Here is a 20,461-nt window from a genome sequence, read left to right as displayed (position 1 = left end):
ATAATTTAGAGATGTTTTTCCAAATTCACATTTTGAGAGTTTAACATGAAGTTTTTCTCTTTTCAAAACATCTAATTTCTGCTTAACATGCTTTAAGTGCTCTTCCCATGTTTTACTAAAAATCAGAATGCCATCCAAATACACAATAACAAGATCATCAAGAAAAGGTCTAAGTACATCATTCATTAATCTCATGAAAGTAGCAGGAGCATTAGTTAAGCCAAAAGGCATTACCAGCCACTCATACAATCCTTGCTTTGTCTTGAAAGCAGTCTTCCATGCATCTTGTTCTGCAACTCTGACCTGATGGTATCCACTATGCAAGTCTAGCTTGGTGAAATAAACAACTTCTTTCAATTGATCCAAAAGATCATCTATGTGAGGAAGGGGATAACGATTTTTTATTGTTATCTTATTCAATGCTCGATAGTCAATGCACATTCTCCACGAGCCATCTTTCTTTCTCACCAAAACAATTGGTGACCCACATGGTGATGTGCTAGGCCTGATGAACCATTTCTCGAGCAACTCCTGCATCTGCTTCTTGATTTCAACATTCTCTAAAGCAGACAACATGTACATTCCAATGTTAGGCAATGAAGCATCTTGCTGCAAAATAATATCATGTACTATTTCCTTTTTGGGTGGCAGACCTTTAGGTTCTTGAAACAAGATATCATAATCTGAAACAACCTTTTCTAAATCAGCTTGCTGTTTAGCATTACAGCCCTCAAACACATTGGTTTTATCAGGTTTCTTTTCCTTTACAACCATTAGTAAGAATTGTTTGCATGAATTTATCATTCTTTTCATCTGCCCTGAGTTTATGAGAGTATAATTATTCTTGAGCTTGTGAGCTCTTACAAAGTATTCGATTCCATCTTTAACAAGTAGATACTTGTTCTCAGCTCTATAGAAAATAACTTTTCTATCATACAAGTAAGGACTTCCTAAAACAATTCCACATATATCCAAAGGAATTATGTCTAACTCCACCTCATCTACAAATGTTGACCCAAAAGAAAACTTGAGTTTGCACTGTCTAGTCACTTGTAGTTGTGCTTTATCATTCAACCATCCTAATGGGTATGGTTTCTTGTGAGGTGTAGTTGCTAATCCAAATTTCTTTACAATTGCTTCAGAAATTAAATTTACTTGTGCCACTATCAAACAAAGTATCAATCTTTTGATATTTGGAAACAACTTGAATATGGAAAAGCTCATGTCTTTTTCTCTCATTTCCTTCATCAATAACAGATTGAGCAAAATTACTAGTAGATGCCTCAGAATTCTTACCTTTTATACCTGTGGCTGCAATAGTTGTTTCATCTCCTGAGTCTGACCCCAAATCTTGCTAAATAGCTGCAGCAGTATTCTTCTTCTTGCCCTCGAACTTCTTAGGTCTCAGCTCTGGATGCAGAATCCAACAATGCTCATCATCATGGCCATTCTTTTTACAGTGAGTGCATGAAGCTTTGCTTTTCTGTGTAGTGTTAGCCTTCCTTGCCTTCCACTTCTGCTTTCTTTTCTCCTTGCTTTTTCTTGCAGTGGGTTGGGATGGTCCCCCAACTTCTGGATTTCCATTATTTCCTCTAGCTTCTAGATGAGTAGCTTGTACAAATACCTCATCTATACTAGTGGGATTAAACATGAGGATGGTATGCCTCATGTAGCTGTGTAGACCACCAATGTACTTCAACAGAGTCTCTGGTGAGCCTAATGAGATTCCTAGAATCAATTCTCTCTTTCTAAATTCTTGAGTGTACCCTTGCACACTTTGCCCTTTCAACTCCCGAAGAGTTTGCCAACTCATCATGGCTTGTTGCATGTAGGCCAATGGATAGAACTGCTTTTTGATTACAGAAACAAATTCACTCCAGACAGAGATAGTCTTGCCATGTCCTTTCATATCAGCTTGGGTTCTGCCTTCCCACCGAACCAAGGCTGTGCCTCCTAGGCGTAGGCTTGCCAGCTAAATCTTGCTCTTGTCTGACTCGATGTTCTGTACTCTGCAATAAACATCAATTTGTTTAATCCAATTGTCCAACTTTTATGCATTTAACTCTCCATCATATATAGGCAAATCAAATTTAACATCGAGCTTAATCAAAGATGCTATCTTGTTATGCACAGGGCTATTAGTACGTGTGAGAAAGCTGTCCTCTTTCCCTTTTCCTTTGGAGTGGTCATGGGAGTGAGACTCATCTTCTTCTTTGTCTTGTTTAGAACCTAATGAATCTTCATCCTTATGCTTTCTAAAGTCCCTATACATTTCTTCTACCATGGACTTTATGGCTAGGAAACTTTCTATGAATTGAGGGTCTGGCCCTACAAAACCTTCCTCTGACATTGTCTTCCGAGGATAGACTCTCCCAATTTTAGGATTAGTTTCGACCAACTCTCCCTCCTAGTTTGAGCTTTGATCTAGTGAGAATTCAACAACTAAACCAACACAAGCTTGTCTAACCTTACAGCCTAAAGCTCTGATACCACTTGATCTGAAAATCACCCTATGAGTGATCTCAGTTAAAGATTTATTAAATGAAGGTATTACAGACTCATGTGCTAGTGTGTGTCTATGTTATTTAGGCAACGGATCGATCAGATTACAAATAAATAGACACTTGAAATGGAAAATAACAAAGAAATACAATAAGCAAATATAAGAACACAAGGATTTAATAAGGAGTTCACCCTGTCCTCCAGGGCTACATTTCCGATCCAACTCTCAGTGGTGGCCTTCTTTTATTGTGTCTTAAAGTAGAGAATTACAATGAAGGAGCTCAATATGAGTCTCCTGAAACAGAATTTGCTTGGCAGGGTGGTTCTTGGATTCCCCAAGCCACTAGAGTGCACAGACTCTTTTCCTCACCAGCTTTTTGACCTCTCTAGTCTTTAATTGAAGGAGCTCAGTGTGGTACTCAGTCCTAACAGATCCTCTCAGGGATGGCTTGAATCTCTCAATACCTCTGGTGCTCGATGTTGCCTTTGGTCAGCTCGGTCCTCTGTCTTCTTTCTACCTTTTGCTTTACTGTCTTTTCTTTGTTCTTCCTCTCTGTGTCTTATGCTTATTTGTTCATGGCTTTAAAGCCATTCGAGCTCATGGCTATTCGATTCCCCTTCCACTTCCATTGGATCGCTTGCTGTAGCTTTGCTTGGAGTTCCCTGTTTCGGTGTCATCATCAGGCTCATAGGGAGTGGCCACTTGTCCTCCTGTGAACTGTGCCAGCCTTTTCCTCGTCGGTTCAATTCTTCAGTTATGTCATGGAAACCTTGGTAGTCAAATCAGACCTCAAATTCTTATAAATCGCGGTTTATTCCCTTGTCAATTCCGGTTTCCCCATCGGGTGCGATCTCAGCCGTTAGATGTGGGGCCTCCAGATCCGATGCCATTCGCACATTTCGCGTGGTTGACTTGCTCGACTGTTAGCGCGCGATGAGCGGCAGTTTTATCTCTCCTCCGCTTGCCACGCGTCAGGCGTTGAGTGGAATCGCTCCGTTTTTTCCAAATCTGCTTACCGCCCAAGGGTGCCCCTGATAAATATCGCCGGTTTTTGGAGCGCGGGTCCCAACTTAGCCTTTAGTCTTTTCCCCACGGTTTTCCCGGCTCCCATGTGACCGAGCACTCGGGGCCTCTCCTTCTCGAGGGGTTTTTCCCAGTGATGCGCGATTAGTGCTAATCGCACATCAAAAACTGCCTCATTTTCCCAATCCGGGCTTCCCAAGGGCTAGTTTCGCCTCTTGCGCAGTATCCATGGGCCTCGATCGACGTGCTTTGACCGAGGTCCTCATCGTTCCATGCTGGCTGCTAACTGCCACTGTTTAGAGGTGTTTCTGATGGCTACTCTTAATTCTTTGAAGCCTATCTCGACCTGATACAGTCATGGTTCTCTGATAACTCTTCTTGGATCCAATTCGGATCAATTTATTGGCTAGATTTGGGAAAATCTGCTGCCAAGGGAGCATTAATGAATTGGATTTGGGGGGAATGGTCAAATTCGAATTCAAAAGGCGCTATAAATTGCAAACGACTGCCCAATAAACAACACTTGGCCATTTGAGAATTGAGCTATTGTGTGCCTAGAGATCTATGAATCCAGATCTGTTTGATTTTTTGAAGTCAAAGGCATTGTTTGAGCACTTACCCAAGCCATTGAGAGATTTGTGGAACAACAGTATGACCACACCAGAGGAAGCCATGGATATCGACAAAATGACTGCTGAAGAGGCCGCACAGGCCATGACAACAAGAGATGCCCTTGAGAGCGTTGGGATAGTCATGGAAATCCCTAAATCACCACGCACACCGAGACCCAAGAAAGATAAGTAGCCCATGGTTCCGGTGTGCATGTCCCCTAGAAACTTGCTGCGAACTAAACTGACCATGGAAGAAAAGGGGAAAGCGGTTAATGTGGAAACTAATGAGGAGGAGGAAGACCTTGAGGAAATCCTGGTCGAAGAGGAGGAGGACGAAGAAATGGAGGAAGAAACCCAGGGTGTAGACCCTCTAACCAGGCTGCCAACATATGTTCCTCCGCGAAAAGGGAAAGAAAGGGTACCTAAGGACCTAGATGAGAGCAAGAGCTCTCTATAGACTCCGCTACTACCTGATGATATTGTTTTTGAAGGAGCGCACTTGGGACGAGTGCCGAGTCTAAAGTTTGAAGACTGGGATCTCGCGGACCACGATAAGTTCCCACACTTGGAAACTCCACAGCTCATGAAGCCAAAGAAAAACACTGCGGCGGGAGTCATAGAGTTGGAGCCGCACAAGTGGTTGCGTGGAGTAGAGAAAGCAGGGTTTTTGGACTTGCTCTGGGTGCCACATTACCATCGTGCCCCAGTAACTATATTTTTCATCAGGCAGCTACTCTGCCTGGTGCATGATGGGTGTTTGTGGCTGGAGGAGCCCATCCCCATCACGGACCACCTGATTCATAGAATTACTTGACTTCCTTGCAAATGGGAGGACCCAACGGATATTTTGGAAGGTAAGAGCAACGATTTGGCCATCGTGGAGGCCATGAAGGCAAAATTCAAGTTGGAGAAGAAGAAGAGAGGGTACACGATCTCCAGTATCAATAATAAGGTAGTCAAAGTTGCGACCCAGATATTGGTTGGAAAGGTTATGTGGAAGTGCCGTGCGGATGAGGTGCCTGGAAGTGCACAGAGGGGGTCCAGTTTAATTGGTCTGAGTACTTTAGCAAGGATTTCCTGGAGAATTGCCGTGAGGCATAGGAACAGGGGAAGACCTTCCACTATGCATGGCTTCTGCTGTCCATAGTGCTGGTAGCTTGGGAGTTGCCTGAGGATAGCTAGTTCCCCACAATTGCACGGGATCTTCTGGAGGCAGCGAAGTATGCTTCGCTGTGGGCCACTAAAGACGCGCAAAGGATCCAAGACAGTAAGATATTATGGGTGTTCATGGAGATGAACATCAGAATGGGGATTAACTGCAAGCTGCGGTTATTACCCACTGTCTATAATAGTCTACAAAGCTTCGCGAAGTTCAAGGTAGAATTCCATCACATGTACATCAGGGCACGCAAGGACCCCACGAAGAAGTGGAATGAATTGTCGTACCTGACCATGGAAAATGTTATATTTGTCGTGCTTGAGTCATGGCCGCCAGCGTGGCGCACTCCAGCCATCTTTGCGACGGGAACATAAAAGTCTACTGCACAACGGAAGAAGGAGGAGGCAAAACTGTGGATGGTGTAGCTGGTAGAGAAGAGAAGAGAAGAAAAGAGGTAGCAACAAAAAAGGCACAGGAGGTGCGATACATCGCGAAAGCAGAACAATAGAAGGCAACCGCAGAACAACAACAAGCAGTAGAGGAGCACGAGGGCCATAAGTCGTCGTCGCTCGAGGAAGAGCCTAAGACAGAGGAAGGTGGCACGGACCCAGAAACATCATCTACACAGTTGAAGCGCCAACGCCCAAGAGAACAGGTGGGGCTGTGAAAGAAGTTGAAAGCTTCTAAGACTTCTTTTGACCCGATCACCCTCACCTAAGGAGATCTCCATGATATAGGGGAGACGGTGCGCGACGTCACCGTAGAGGCCCTCCATCACTTCGCGGAGGAGGATCAGATTTTGTTGGGGGCCATCCGAGCACAGATACAAGAGTTGCAGGTGCCACTCCTTAGGCTGGTACTCTCTCGAATAGCCTTGCAGTAGGAACGACCGCGGCTGAGGAAATGCTGCACGCTCGGATGACCAACACCATAGTGCTACCAGAGGGGGCACTGGTTACGGAGAATGAGGCTGACAGGCCTACAATCAGTGCGTTGAAGGAAGTAGGGATCAACATGGCTGCGCTCCCTCAGGAGACACTCTATGTCCTGTAGGACGGAGTGATTGCAGAAATGCGGGCTAGGGAAGGCCACACACTACAGGTGTTGAGCGAGTAGAAAATTAATATGGAACAAATGAGCCTGCAGTGCGATGAGGTAGTGGCACAGAACCAACATATGATGCAGGTGGTTGAGGAGGCTTGCCAGATGGTCCTTGAGTTGGCCATCCCAGCAGAGGCACCAACAGAGGCGTGCATCCAAAGGTTAGCAGCAGGGGTGCGCGAGGCACGAGAAGAGATGGCTAAGGTTCAACTGGAGTTGAACCTTCAGATAACAGTGCTGCAGTTGCAGGTGCAACCTTCAAATCCTCCAGAGGTGAGGGAACAACATGCCAACACCATTACATCGGGGATGGAGGAGATCAGCAGTGCAATGAAGGACTGCACCAAAATGTTGGAAGAGTCGTTCGAGGTCCTCACCACTCTGTAGGAGGACCCAAACATACAATGCTTAGAAACAAAGGCGCACGAGGTGCAGCAACAGTATGATGATATAAAAGGGACTGTGCAGATGGTGGCCCTTACACAGAGGCTCGCGTGGATAGAACATACAAAAGCGCTTAAGGAGCAGGTAGACGCGGCGCGACACAAAGAAGTGGTTTTGAAGGTGCGCGTCCAACCTTGGATCGATGAGGCATTCGTCATTATAGCCTCAATCGAAGCCAAGCTCATGTGGATGCAGGGAACATAGGAGAAGATGTAGGGAAACAGTTCAACAGTCTCTCAACAACGCGTGTAGGAGATACAACAGGTAGCCGCTTAGTGCGCTGCCGACCTTGCAACAGTTCGGGTAGAGTTGGGATGTCTTCGCGCGAAGATCTCCGCACCGGCAGAGTGACTCGAGGGCGAGTCACAATGTTTTTTTTGGGGGTCTGTTGGGCGCGGGATCCCCTAAGGAAAGTTTTGGGGTTTAAGCCCAGATTTTGACCAAATCCGATGTAAAGACTCCGCATTTTGTGGGCGCGGAGCTCGAGATCGTAAGTGAGTCATAGGGTTGTCTGCCCTCATTTTTGTAATGCAATGTCGGATTTAGAGATCTAACCATGGTCCGCGGACCATGGGATTGTATAAATAGAGCGAGGCTCTAAGTTGTAAATAAAAAAAGAGAAGTGGAAGCAATAGATGGAGAATTGAGTCTTATTTAAGTGTCAAGTCGAGTCTTTAGGTCGTAGAATAGGAGAAGGCTCTGCAGCTGAGTGCACAGAGTCCTAGTAGTCCGCAATTGAGTGCGTGAACCCCTGCAACTGAGTGCGCAGGGCGAGTCGAGTCTGTAACCTTTGGAGAATTAATAAAGAGAAGTTTTACATCATTTATGTGTATTTTTTTCCTGTTTTGTGCATTGAATGTATCAGATATAAATTGCATTTCTATTTTTTATGCGATGTGCGAACTTACATGAATGTGTTGATAAAGTGAATATAAGATAAAGTATTTGTTTACGCAAAGATAACTAACTGTTATAAGAAGATAAGTAGGATACGCGGTGCAACTTGGGGAAGTAGGCGGATCACTGCTTTAGTAGCGCAAAAGCACCTCAACCCTTGGTTAGGGCTGCACGAAGGCGATTATAACAGATCGCAAAGGGCTCATAGGTCAGGATAGTGTGCGAAGTGACCTACGCGAAGGTATTCACAGTTGGACTAAACCGACCCCTCAGACATCTCCAGGGTGTGGAAACTTGGTTCCAACATCCCCCCATACTGCTTCGGGTGAGACCTTAGTCCGCGCTTCATGGGATGTTGCCGAAAGGGCCAATAGTGTAGGGATTTGTTTGGCTAATTAACTCCGAACTTGGGTCAGGCCCCCTCAAGTCAACACACCAAGAGGCACCCTAGAAATGAGTGCCCACTAAATGTAATAGATGTCTAGTTTGTTTGTGAGGATAACCATGCAACTGAAAAATGTCCCTCTCTTACAGGCCTTAAGGCTATATATCAAGGGGCAAAGAGTGGCTTGGAGCAACTTTTCTTCATTAAACAAAGTAGGCCACAAGGCCCTCAACCATATCAACAAGGCATGCAAGGTGGATATTTTCCTTCTTTCAGTCCAAACCAAAGTGCACCCTTTTAGCCTTGGTATCCTCCAACTCACTCACCTTGGTCCATGCCCTCTCCTTGGTCCTTTATCCTTAGGATCCTTCTCATCCTGTCAACCCACCCTTCCAACCATATCAACCTCAACCTCCTCAATGGGGCAACCCTTCACAAGGATGGAGGCCTCAAGAAACCCAACCTCCTGACATAATTCCTCCTCCTCCACCTCAAACAAATATACCCCACAAAAATCCACCCAAGCAACCTCAGATGCCTGCTCAACCCAATCCAAACCCGAACAACATGTAGGCCCAATAGGTCTATAGTCGGGAAACATCATATCCTGCTTCTGTTATGGAAATTCAGGAGATCAACCTTAGGTATGGGAAGGTACTTCTATATGCTCACCGACCTCCACTTGAATATCTTGAAGAAGAGAAGGAAGATAGTGCCCCTTAAGCCAATGTACCTCCCTATCTTGAAAGGTTGGTCCAACCTAGACATCACACCTAAGAAGATGCTGAAATTCTGGGAGAATTAAAGAACACGAATGTTAAAATACCCCTTCTCCAAGCCATCAAAGATGTTCCAATCTAAAACAAGCTTCTCAGGGAAGAATGTTTCAAGAGGCCTGGAATAAGAAAAAACGATGGCCCCATTATCAATGTTGTTGGGAAGTTGGCTTATCTAATGCTTGGGAAGGTCATCTCCCCAACATTAAAAAAATTTTGAGGTAAAAAATGGGCCTCTAAACAAAAATGTATAACAAAAATGAATTTAATAACCAATAGGATTCAATATGATGATGTCAACCATGGGGGATGATTCACCATTTTTGGTGTAAAAAGGTAAAAAGATAAAAAAAAAAAATAAAAAAAACTACTTTTTCAAATTATCTCCTTACAATTTTACTCAAATTTCGAGCAGGAGAACTCGTAGGACGTGGAATTTAATTTTTCATCCAAGGAGTACCCATGTTGCATACTTTCGATGGACCATACTACACGAAAAATGTGAAACTACACTTGTCCTCAAACTACACTTGTACTCTTTGATGTACTGGGTGCACTTGTTCAATGACATGCTTGACTTTTTCCAAATTACTATGGTCATCTCCTGCACAATATTTACTAAAGATCAAATTCACAAACAAGATTCAAATAGAAATACTTGTGTAGGTGAGTGCTTGACATAATTGTAGTAATGAAAATTCTCATCCCAAATGTCCCATACAAATTGACTTAACAGAAAGCCAAAATAATATAACATGGCCGAGAGAATACACTTGTTGCAGTTAAGTTATTTGTACATGACTTCACTTTACAAAGTACCCAAACAATAATATACAACAATTAATTACAATTTTACAAAGCAAGCTAACTGTACAAAATAGTCTACCCATTATTTCCCTAACTAGGCTTATGGGTTCTCTTCCTGCACCCGCTCTGCTTCAAAGGCTGCTTTAGGAACTAAATTAGTTTCCAATTTTCCACCCATCGCTTTGCTTGCAGGGGATCGTAGGACCTCTTTGTCCTTATTGGGACAATTTTCCGGATGGATTTTCCAACACTTTTCAATCTGGTGACCATTCATGCTACAATGGGTACAAAAATGCTTATGATTTCCCATTGAAACGGAAGTCTTCATACCTTGAATGAATCATACATTATATCTCTAAGTTATTGTTGCATTGTAGATATTATAAACAATAAAAGTCATCATAATTAAAACATATAATCCAACAACGTAAAAATGAATCATAACTTCTGATTTAACACCATATGGAAATCAAAATTTTTATTTCAGGATACGATGCAAACATAAGTTATATAAATTGTCTTAGACAATTATTAAAAATCACTCATATTTTCTTGCACACCATCAAAATTCACATCTTCAGATGAATGACTGGATGCAGATGAAGATGTTCCATATTCTTCTCTTTCATCAACTAGTGCCCCATCTGAGTCCACATGCATGCCCACTATTTCAGGTTTTAAAATTATTTTGGATCTACGACTAGTTTCAACAGACTCCCATCTCAACACTATTCCTTCTGGTAACAACCTTTTCAGAATCTCTATCGTCTTGAAGCAAAGAGTTCCTCTCTTTGTTAAATGTCAACATCCTCCAATTTTAAGAGGTATGTGTGGTGACAATTTATATTTGTACCCTTTCTTTTTCTCTTTCCGCCAATTTTTTAATCAACTACCATCTTTGGTTTATATGGATGAAAGAGCATGTTGCTGGTTGGCATATGCAATAAATAAGTGCCTTTCATTCATAAGCAATAAGTGCTCGCCTTTCAATAGACCGAACCCGCCCGGTAAGGCCGGCGCAGGACCAGTGCAGGACCAAACAAATAAGGCGCAGGACCTTACTGGCTGGGTTGACCTAGGACCTTAATCTTTAAGGCCCGGTGACTCGATCCGATTTGAGTGATAGTTACACACGCATTCGGGCGGGTTCAGTGATGGGCAATTTGCAGAGCGATAGTTACACACCTAGACCTCTTTCTAGTAACACCCAAACGGTACCTCACTGAGGAGCAGGAGAAACCACCAAACAACAATGGCAAGCAGACATAGGGATGCCACACCTCACACCTTATAGTGCTAGCACAACCCTACTATTCTAATAACGGTTTGCTAGTAGCATTCCTTCAGTTCCCCTCTTGGTGATTCGGGACTTAGCTAACATTGGTGTTGCTATGGCAGAGCCCAGCATCACTTTAGTTTACCTGGGCTAATGGAAGACATAACGAAAGGCCATTTAGACTATATATCTGGCTAAGGAAGGGACAAAAGCCAAGAAGAGCCTTCCACCAGAAGCATTCAACCTTCACCTTCATCACCAGCCATGCCAAGTCCAACAGAAGCCAGATGCCTTGAACCTTCAGCCAACCTTCAGCCATAAGCCTAGCACATACTTGAACCTCAGCCGCCATCATGCTACAGCATGACTTGACCACCGCCATCAACTTGAAGAACTATAAGGCCGCCATCGACTCACTATTCATATGGTGAGGCCCGGTAGGGACTCGATCGAGGTTACGAGGTCGAGGGCCGCCATCGCCGCCATCGATAAGCCACTTCCTCCCTCGTGAGAGAGATCTTTGTATACGATATTTTGAGATTAGGGATCGATTATGAGTATGAGAGCCGTAATTACATATATAATATATGCATTCACGCTCTATCGATCGAATAATGATTTCGATAGCGTAATTACATATATAATATATGCATTGTCGATCGGGCTATAAGATTCGTTATAGGACAAGGATTACGGAGATGAACCACCATATTCACTCCTTACTGCACCCCTACCATGGTTCCCTCGTTCCTCATCACTTAGCTGCTACCCCCTATATTCTCTTTAATAGCGAGAGGCATAGGGATAGCGATAGTGATAAATCAAAATCCATAGCCTTCTGAATACCTAGTGGTGCTGCCCTACTGAGATCTTCGAGAGTCCAATAAAGGATAGGATTTTTCCAAGCTCCGTTCTACCTATTTAGTCGCTCCCCTTCTCCTCTGATTAGCCTTCGCTAGACCTATTATACCACTATACCGATTCTATATTCCATTCCGAAAGTACACCATTGAATGGGTGTGTATTTGTGGCATACCAATGTACTTCAACACCTGTAACATCTTCATTTGCTGTAATGACCTTTATAACCTTAGCAACCCAAAATGGATAGCCATTGGGATCTCCATCTGCTAGCACTGCGATCATGCAACCCTCCTTAATATCCTGTATTGAACCCATGTAAAGGTCTTCCATGGCTTCACGTTGTGCACGAGATCTTTTGGAACCAATATACATCTCTCTTTCCTCTACCTGTGAAGAATTAATAATAACTTGAGATTGTTGTTGTTCAACAATGTTTCTTTCCTTATGTTCATTTTACACATTTTGTGGCCAAATAAATGGATTTTTCAAAAGTATATCTTCATTTTTTGTTCTTGAAATGATATCACTTTGATTATTGAAAAAGGACTCCCACCAAACTGAATCAACAATATCAAAATACTCATATGTATATCTAATACATTTTTTAATTTCTTTTAGGCAACTAGAATAATTTATATCTCTATTCTATTTGTGTGCATTATGAACTTCAAAAATTGATTGTAATAACAATATATTTGATGCAAATATTGGATGATCTGGAATGAACTTCAAAAATTCCAAAATTGATGACGGTGCTCATTCTGCAGTAGTTGAATACTTCTTGCCCCATATTAGTGTTTTCCTATCAATTTTTTTGATATGAAATTGATGTTGGAAACTAATGTCATTAAGTCATTCAATGCATTTCTCCACCATGCGATCCGAGAATAAACCTTCACATGTCAAAAATTTCTTCCAACACATCAAAAGTAGGCTCTGACATGTATGATTTCTTAATACATTCAATTAATGATGGCAAGCTCCCAACTTCCTTCCTCCTCAATGTGACTGAAAAACGATTGAACATCTGATCAATATGGTCATGAGTGTGCCCAACAAGAAGAAAACCAACCTTTACCTTCTGAAAAATTCTCAATTCAACAAGCATGTTTAGATAGCCAAAAACAATCTAATTTTTGTTTTCACGGCAAGTGTTGTCCAATTCTCTAAGATACAAAACTTCAGGAAGATTACCAGACCAATGAGAAAGAACATCACGAATTATGGTTATTTCTAGATTTGCATCACTATGAATATTGGAGCTGTGAAGTACACCCTTGGCAACATTTTCCCATTGAAGACCATACAACCGACAAAGTGATACTGAATAAATTTTTCCTCCTGTAAATTTTTGGGTTTGCAAACAAAATTTGGTAAAAGTGTTTTCTTTTGGTCCATACCATCAATTATCAAACCCAAATATTTATTCGGATTATCATAACACTTCTTTCAATGCTTGTACAACTTTTTCCTTTCACTTGTTTGTTGTTCATGATGCTCTTGAAGTTCTTTGACTATGAAATCTACACAACATAAAAGAAAGCCATTAAAAAATACGTTTTCATAGTTGATGACTACACAATTTTAAAAGTTAAAGTTATGAATGCTTACCTCTTTCTGACCCTTCACATTTATCCATTTTTTATTTAAGAGAAACACATGTATTGCAAATCCCCATCCTTGTCTTCTTAGGAATACAGACATTGTTGAGTTCTTTCTTCCATACCTTCACAAAATATTGATATGTAATAAATCAACCATGTCCCTCAACACCTTCTGCATATTCTTTGTATAAGTTGTAGATTTCTTGTCTTGAGAAATTATCTAGAATACATATTGTCTTTCTGTTTGGCATACCCTCTCCATGCTTTGAAAATAAATCTTTCATCCATGACATTGCAGTATTGGATAATGGCCCAAATTGTCGTTTATGACGTACTTCTGAATAAAATGTGGGATCCTTTTCCAAATTTTCTTGGATCCTTGAGAGACGAAAATTACCCATTGAATGAAACATTTTGAAAGCCTTTCTACAGATAAATAAAGACCCAATATGATAATCATAACCTAATAATGTGGATTGCATGCACCCCACTAAATATGAATTTTGCATGCTTTTATTCATTGACAAATATCTTTTTCTTTTCTCTAATGTAAACTTGAAATCCATATGTTTTAAGCAATATTTTTTAGAGTGCTGATAGAACTTCTTCTCATCAGATATTCTGCTCTACCCCTTATATAACTAGAACATATTGGATTGATACGAAAAGGTCTGCTCCTACTCGATACAATATTTCCTGGAAAAATCTCCATCATTGGATCATCATTTGTATAAACATTTTCATCATCATTCTGAGGAATGCTATCCTCACTATGATCATCCGTGCTTTTGAAATATTGACTTGGAGGATATTCTTCATCTTCCCCTTCTTCAGTGCTATTGTCATAGTCCTTAGAATTAGGAATAATGGAAAATTTGGCTCGATGTTTATTGGATATTCTTCATCATGTGCATTGTCAGGGCTGCTCTCATAGTCCATAGGATTAGGACTATGTCGAAAATGTGACTGTTTACTCACTAAAAATTCTACATGCTGCCCTTTGTCACTTCTACTTTCATAGTCCTTAGGATTAGGACTAAGTGCTTCATCCCGTCCTTCGTCACTACTGATCTCATAGTCCATAGAATTAGGACTAAGTGGACACCGTGACACTTCATTCTTTTGAAATTCTTCATCATGCTCTTTATCATTGTTGCTTTCATAGTCCATAGGATTAGGACTAAGTGGACACTGTGACACTCTGTTCAGTTGAAATTATTCATCATGCTCTTCATCACTGCTGCTCTCATATTCCATAGGATTAGGACTAAGTGGACACCATGACACTCGATTCTTTTGAAATTCTTCATCACTATTGTTGTCATAATCCATAGGATTAGGACTAAGATGACACCATGAAACTCCAATCTTTTGAAATTCTTCATCATGCTCTTCATCATTGCTACTCTCGTACTACATATGATTAGGACTAATTGGACACCGTGACACTCCATTCTTTTGAAATTATTCATTATGCTCTTCATCACTGCTGCTCTCATAGTCCATACGATTAGGACTAAGTGGACACCGTGACACTCCATTCTTTTGAAATTTCTCATCATGCTCTTCATCACTACTGCTCTCATAATCCATACGATTAGGACTAAGTGGAAATCGTGACACTCCATTCTTTTGAAATTCTTCATCATGATCTTCATCACTGTTGCTGTCATAGTCCATAGGATTAGGACTAAGTGGACATCGTGACACTCCATTCTTTCGAAATTATTCATCATGCTCTTCATCACTGTTGCTGTCATAGTCCATAGGATTAGGACTAAGTGGACATTGTGACACTCCATTCTTTTGAAATTCTTCATCATGCTCTTCATCACTGCTGCTCTCATAGTCCATAGCATTAGGACTAAGTGGACACGTGACACTCCATTCTTTTGAATTCTTCATCATTGCTGCTCTCATAATCCATAGGATTAGGACTAAGTGGAAACCGCGACTCTTTATTTATTTAAAATTCTTCATCTCGTCTTTCATCAGTGATGCTCTCATAGTATTTAGGATTAGGACTAAGTGGAAGATTTGACTCTCTATTCATAGTGGAAGAATTTCTGTTATATTTATCAATATGAATAGAGTTGTTACGCGACGAAAATGTTGATGCTTCACAAAGCGAAACTTCACTATCAGAAGAATCCATGCCTTTCAAACAAAAGAGGTTGAATGATACAAATGCATATTCTTCTAATGATAATATATAGCTTAAAGAATGAAAATTTCCCTCCAAAATTTTTCCCTCTAAAAATTTCATTTCATGTATTTCCCTCCATAGTTTTCTTCTACAATTTATTGAAAAATTTTAACTATTTTTTTTTATGAAATAAATCTTTTAAATTAAAATTGTAAACTGAATATTTTACCTAAATTAATTTATTACTTACTATATAATATTTACTAAACAATTGAATGTTTTTGTTAAGTTTTATTATACCTTCTAAAACAAAGTAATTCCACATTCACCGTGCTGTAAAACAATTCCGTAATGTTCGCTTTATCATAGTTCCCTATATCGCCATAACAAAATTTACAAGTTAATTTTTTTTATAAAAACAAATTAGTCTCACATTAAAAGAGCAACTACATTGCTATCAACAACATATTCAAAAAAAGATTATCGTATTTGAAAGGTTAGTTTCTTTTTTTCCTGTGTGCAATTTCTAAAATTAAATAATTTTAATGATTTTTTTTTTTTAATTAAAAATTTCAGTGATACAGATTTACTCACTACGTCCGCAGTGGGCGTGGTGGGCCTGATCATTCTCCGGGCGGCCCAATGAGCCTGTGGGGTAGGGGCGGGGGGTTGGGCACCTGCCCCCTCGCCCCGTAGATGCCGCGGTGGGGTGGGGTGGCTGGGAGTGGGGTGGGCAGTGTCCGTTGGGCCGCCGAGGTGGGGTAGGGTGCTGGCACCCGGCTCTACGCCCACTCTGGTGGGCTGATTTCTGGGGTGGGGCGGCAGGGGTATTTTTTTTTAAATTTATTATTATTTTTATTATTTTATTATTTTTTTTAAATTGTTATGTTTTGCCAAATTAATTATCATTTGTCATTTTGTTTGTTAATTTAAGTTATTATTTTTTTGTAATTTACTGAGTTTATATATGTGTCTTTTTTTGCAGGAAAATGGCATCAAAGAAGATTTATGTGAATCTTTCTGGACCAAAGACTGTTAGAGGTGGATCGTCAAAAAACCATGTTGAACGAACCAAACCCGAGCTAATAGCTACAAATATTTCAAGTGCCTCAAACAATAAGAAGACAATTTCATACTGGAAGAAATGAAAAGAAGTGAAACTTCCATAAAATATATGGTATGTGAAAGAAAGAGAAAGTGGATATATGCATATATATCTATATTCTAATATACCTAATGATAGTGGAATTTATGAGGTGCTGGGAAAGGTCATAGACATGTGTTCGGTACCATACAATGAAGTTGTTTATATACTTACAAAACCGCCCAAGTCACATGAATGGATTAAATATCAGTTATTATATTCATTGTATGACATGAGAGAGGCATCTACAAAGTTGTGTAAACAAATCGTAAATGAAATTACACAAAATATTTGTTATTTATATTTTTGTTTTGCGTTATTGTAACTGTCTCATTATATTTTTATAACTTAGTTTTTATTGACATATAATATTTTGTTTGACAAAATTTTGTTCAAAGTGTTTCAATTATGTTGGGAGGTATTCATTTCATAAAGCATGATATTATGAATGTTGTCAACATTTTTTACTCAGTGTTAGAAGAAGATATGGCAAACAAGAAAAATGTAGTAATTCATGATGCTACAAAACTACATCCAAGGGATCAGAAAAAATGCCTCTTGTGGATAAATTTAGCAAAGGTAGACAAGTTACTTTAGAAAATGAGGAAGTTGAAACTGACACTGAAGAATATGTTGTCGTTATTGAAAATGACGTTGGAACTGATGTTAGAAAGGAGAAGATCCGTAAAAGACCAAAAGTAACAATGCCCAAGAATAAATCTATTCTAGTTAATGATGAGAATGTTATTAGGAAGAAAAGTAAAGTTGAACATTCTCAAGTAGTCATTACCAACAATGAAGATCATAGTGAAACTTAAAAAAAAAGCAGAGAAATCATTACACCAAGAGCTAATTTAGAGGATGGCATTATTAAAACAAAATAAAATGCCATTTGAGATAACTTGACAAAGAGAAACTTAATTGAGGGTGGTCATACATTTAAGCTTAATGTGAGACAAATCTATAAGGCAAGTGAAGAACAATGTAAATATCAAATCAGAAAGCCACACCATCTGCATGTTCACAACTTGAAGACATTCATGAGGTACAATCCATATGCTCATGTGGTTAATTATGTGCTTCTTGTTGGTCCAGTTCAAGTTCCCAACAAAGAAGCATTTGATAAGTCAAAATGTTTTGAATACAATTATTTTTTGAATACAATTATTATGTGCTTGGGGGGAATATCCCAATAACCCATGTTTTGAAACAATGAAATGTATAATTTATGCTGGTTTATCAGATACAAAAGCAAAGTTAGTGGCATGAGATCATAATTCAGATAATGAATATATGATGTCTATGACTTTCATCCAAAATGTTAGATTTATTCATAGTGAATTTGAAGAAAAATGTGGTTGGGATAAGAGTAAATACTGATTTATTCAGAGGTATTGATAACATTTTCAGTCGGCATTTAGAACTGGAGAGATATGGGAATTGATTAGTGAGATTTTTAGCATGTGGGAGAACATTGGCATTAAAAACTAGAAGGTCAAAAGGTCTAAACCATTGATATGTAGCAATAGTAAATCAGGTCTTGAAATGAAGCAGCTTCCAAAAGATATGACTATCACACCTTGGAGAGCATTGAAAGGAGTGAAGGATGAAAAACTTGTCAAAGCAATATTATTTCGTGTGAGGTCAGGGGAATTATCATTGGAGGAAATGTCTGAGGAATTTCAAAAGTAAGTTTGTTGAATTATTTTTAATTATTTCTAGATTTATAATTTTATTTGAAATATAACATATTTTTCTTGGTAGTATTTGTTATAAATATCATTATATTAACTTTTTTTACTTTATCTATGCAATCACAAAGTTTACATGAAAATGCAAGAACAAATGGTTAAATTGCTGAATGAAGATAGTTGGGATGATGTTGTACACAACTATCCAAATTCAAGTTCTAAATCAACACTATTTTTATTTTTTCTATTTTGCATTTAAAAATGTATGTTGATTTATACATTCATTTTTATTCATATGTATACAATTTTTATTTTACAACTTATACATATATTTGTTTATTTTATTAAAGATGAGGAAGGATGCAAATGGAGCACCAGATAGTTTCAAAACCTTTATTGAAAAAATTAAGATCGAAAGACTGAAGAAGCAACGTCTTAGGAATGTTTAACTTGATTCAACTCTTACTCATTTCATTTGGAATGGGCTTGACACTATTCAATATCAAGTAATACAAGGCGAATGTGAAGACATTGCTAAAATCATACTTAAAAGGGATTATGCCCTAGTTATTTCAGATATTCCCCACGGTTTCAATATCCCAAACATTGACTATGATAGTGACCCTTATACTTATCAAGCTCTTAGTAAAGTGGTTGCGGGATTTCTAGAAGTCACATTATCACCATTATGGAGATTTGTAACATTTCATTCAGACACAATTGGTAATGTTATTGTGAAGCTTCAAGGGGAAGACAAACTCACGAATGCAGCTTACATGGTAAGACGTTGAAAATGTCAAATCTTCTTAACCTTGAAGATCAACCATTTATAAATGATTGTGAGTTCATCCATATTGAGAGTTGGGCGAAAGATGATAGCTACATGTCTATGATTTTTAATCGGGTAAATGGAAAGAGCCATAGCCAAGTATTGGATTATGAAGTTGTTGTGAGTAAACTAACATATGAAGACAAAGAAGCAAAAGGAGAGATAGTTAAAATTTATCAAAAACCACAGTTACTGATTAACCATCTTATAGACATATATTCAAATGAAGAAGATTGGGTTCTGGATTTATTTTTTGGCTCAGGTAAGTTTTATTATATGGAATTGAATTTTCAATATCTTCTTTCTTAATTTATAAATCATTATACTAATTTACTTCATTATTTATTTTGTGCTTGATAATTAGGTACAACACTAGCATGTTGCCTTCAAAAAGGAAGAAATTGCATTGCCATTGAAAAAGATCCAGTACAATGCAATTTTATTCAACAAAGAATTAATGCTCTTCAATTTCTTTTAGATGCAATGCAAGAAATTGGGTTGAGTAAAGGGGATTTTAGTGAATCACATGTGGCAAAAAAGACAAAGAAACCACAACCACCATTACATGGAATGATTGGAAAGGCATACATTGGGAGATTCATAGACATCAAAGATCCATTAGAAGAGGAAAATGAGCAAAATGAAGCAGAAAATATTGTGGAAGAAGACAATGATGAAACTCTAGAGGATGAAGAGTTTGGATTACGTGATATCGTTGATTAAATTTAAGTTATGTTTGGAAACCAAGCTCATTTTTTGTAACTATTAATTAGTTATACTTGTAATGTTTTGACTTTGACATTTTATGAGAAGAATAAGCATTCAATTAATGTTGTTATGTGTTCAATCTTTGTATTATGTGATTTCCACATTAATTTTTGTGTTAATCATTATTTTTTTGAAAAAAAGGTGATTATTATTATTTTTTTGACATGAAATTCATAAAAAAAACTATTATTTAACCATTTTTTTGTTAAATTTGTCGTATAAAAATTGTGATTTCGACATGTCATTTCTAGCAAAAAATTATCAAAATGAGTAATTTTTTAGTTATATTTATGTTGAAAATGGTTATTTTTATATCAATTGTTAAAAATTATTGTTTTTTAGAGACAATTATTTGATGTGCATTGAAAATTTAATTAACGATATATAAATATGTAGAATATCGAAACTTTAAAATATTTACCTTCTTCTTTAA

General features: G+C 38.9%; 1 long non-coding RNA gene across 1 annotated transcript in view; it reads left to right on the top strand.

Annotated features, from left to right (window-relative positions):
- The window catches only part of LOC149249275 (uncharacterized), a 34,217-nt gene extending 17,266 nt beyond the window's left edge, over positions 1-16,951 (top strand). Inside the window, exon 2 of the long non-coding RNA XR_016265825.1 lies at positions 16,582-16,951. This is a non-coding gene — a long non-coding RNA (uncharacterized LOC149249275). The remainder of the gene's footprint in view (positions 1-16,581) is intronic.
- The last annotated feature ends 3,510 nt before the right edge of the window (positions 16,952-20,461 follow it).

The sequence above is a fragment of the Pinus tabuliformis genome, chromosome 7 (genome assembly GCF_031772625.1).
Source record: "Pinus tabuliformis cultivar Carrire ecotype Pingquan chromosome 7, CPIR1, whole genome shotgun sequence".
NCBI lineage: Eukaryota > Viridiplantae > Streptophyta > Pinopsida > Pinales > Pinaceae > Pinus > Pinus tabuliformis.
This window is presented reverse-complemented; position numbering and strand designations above follow the sequence as displayed.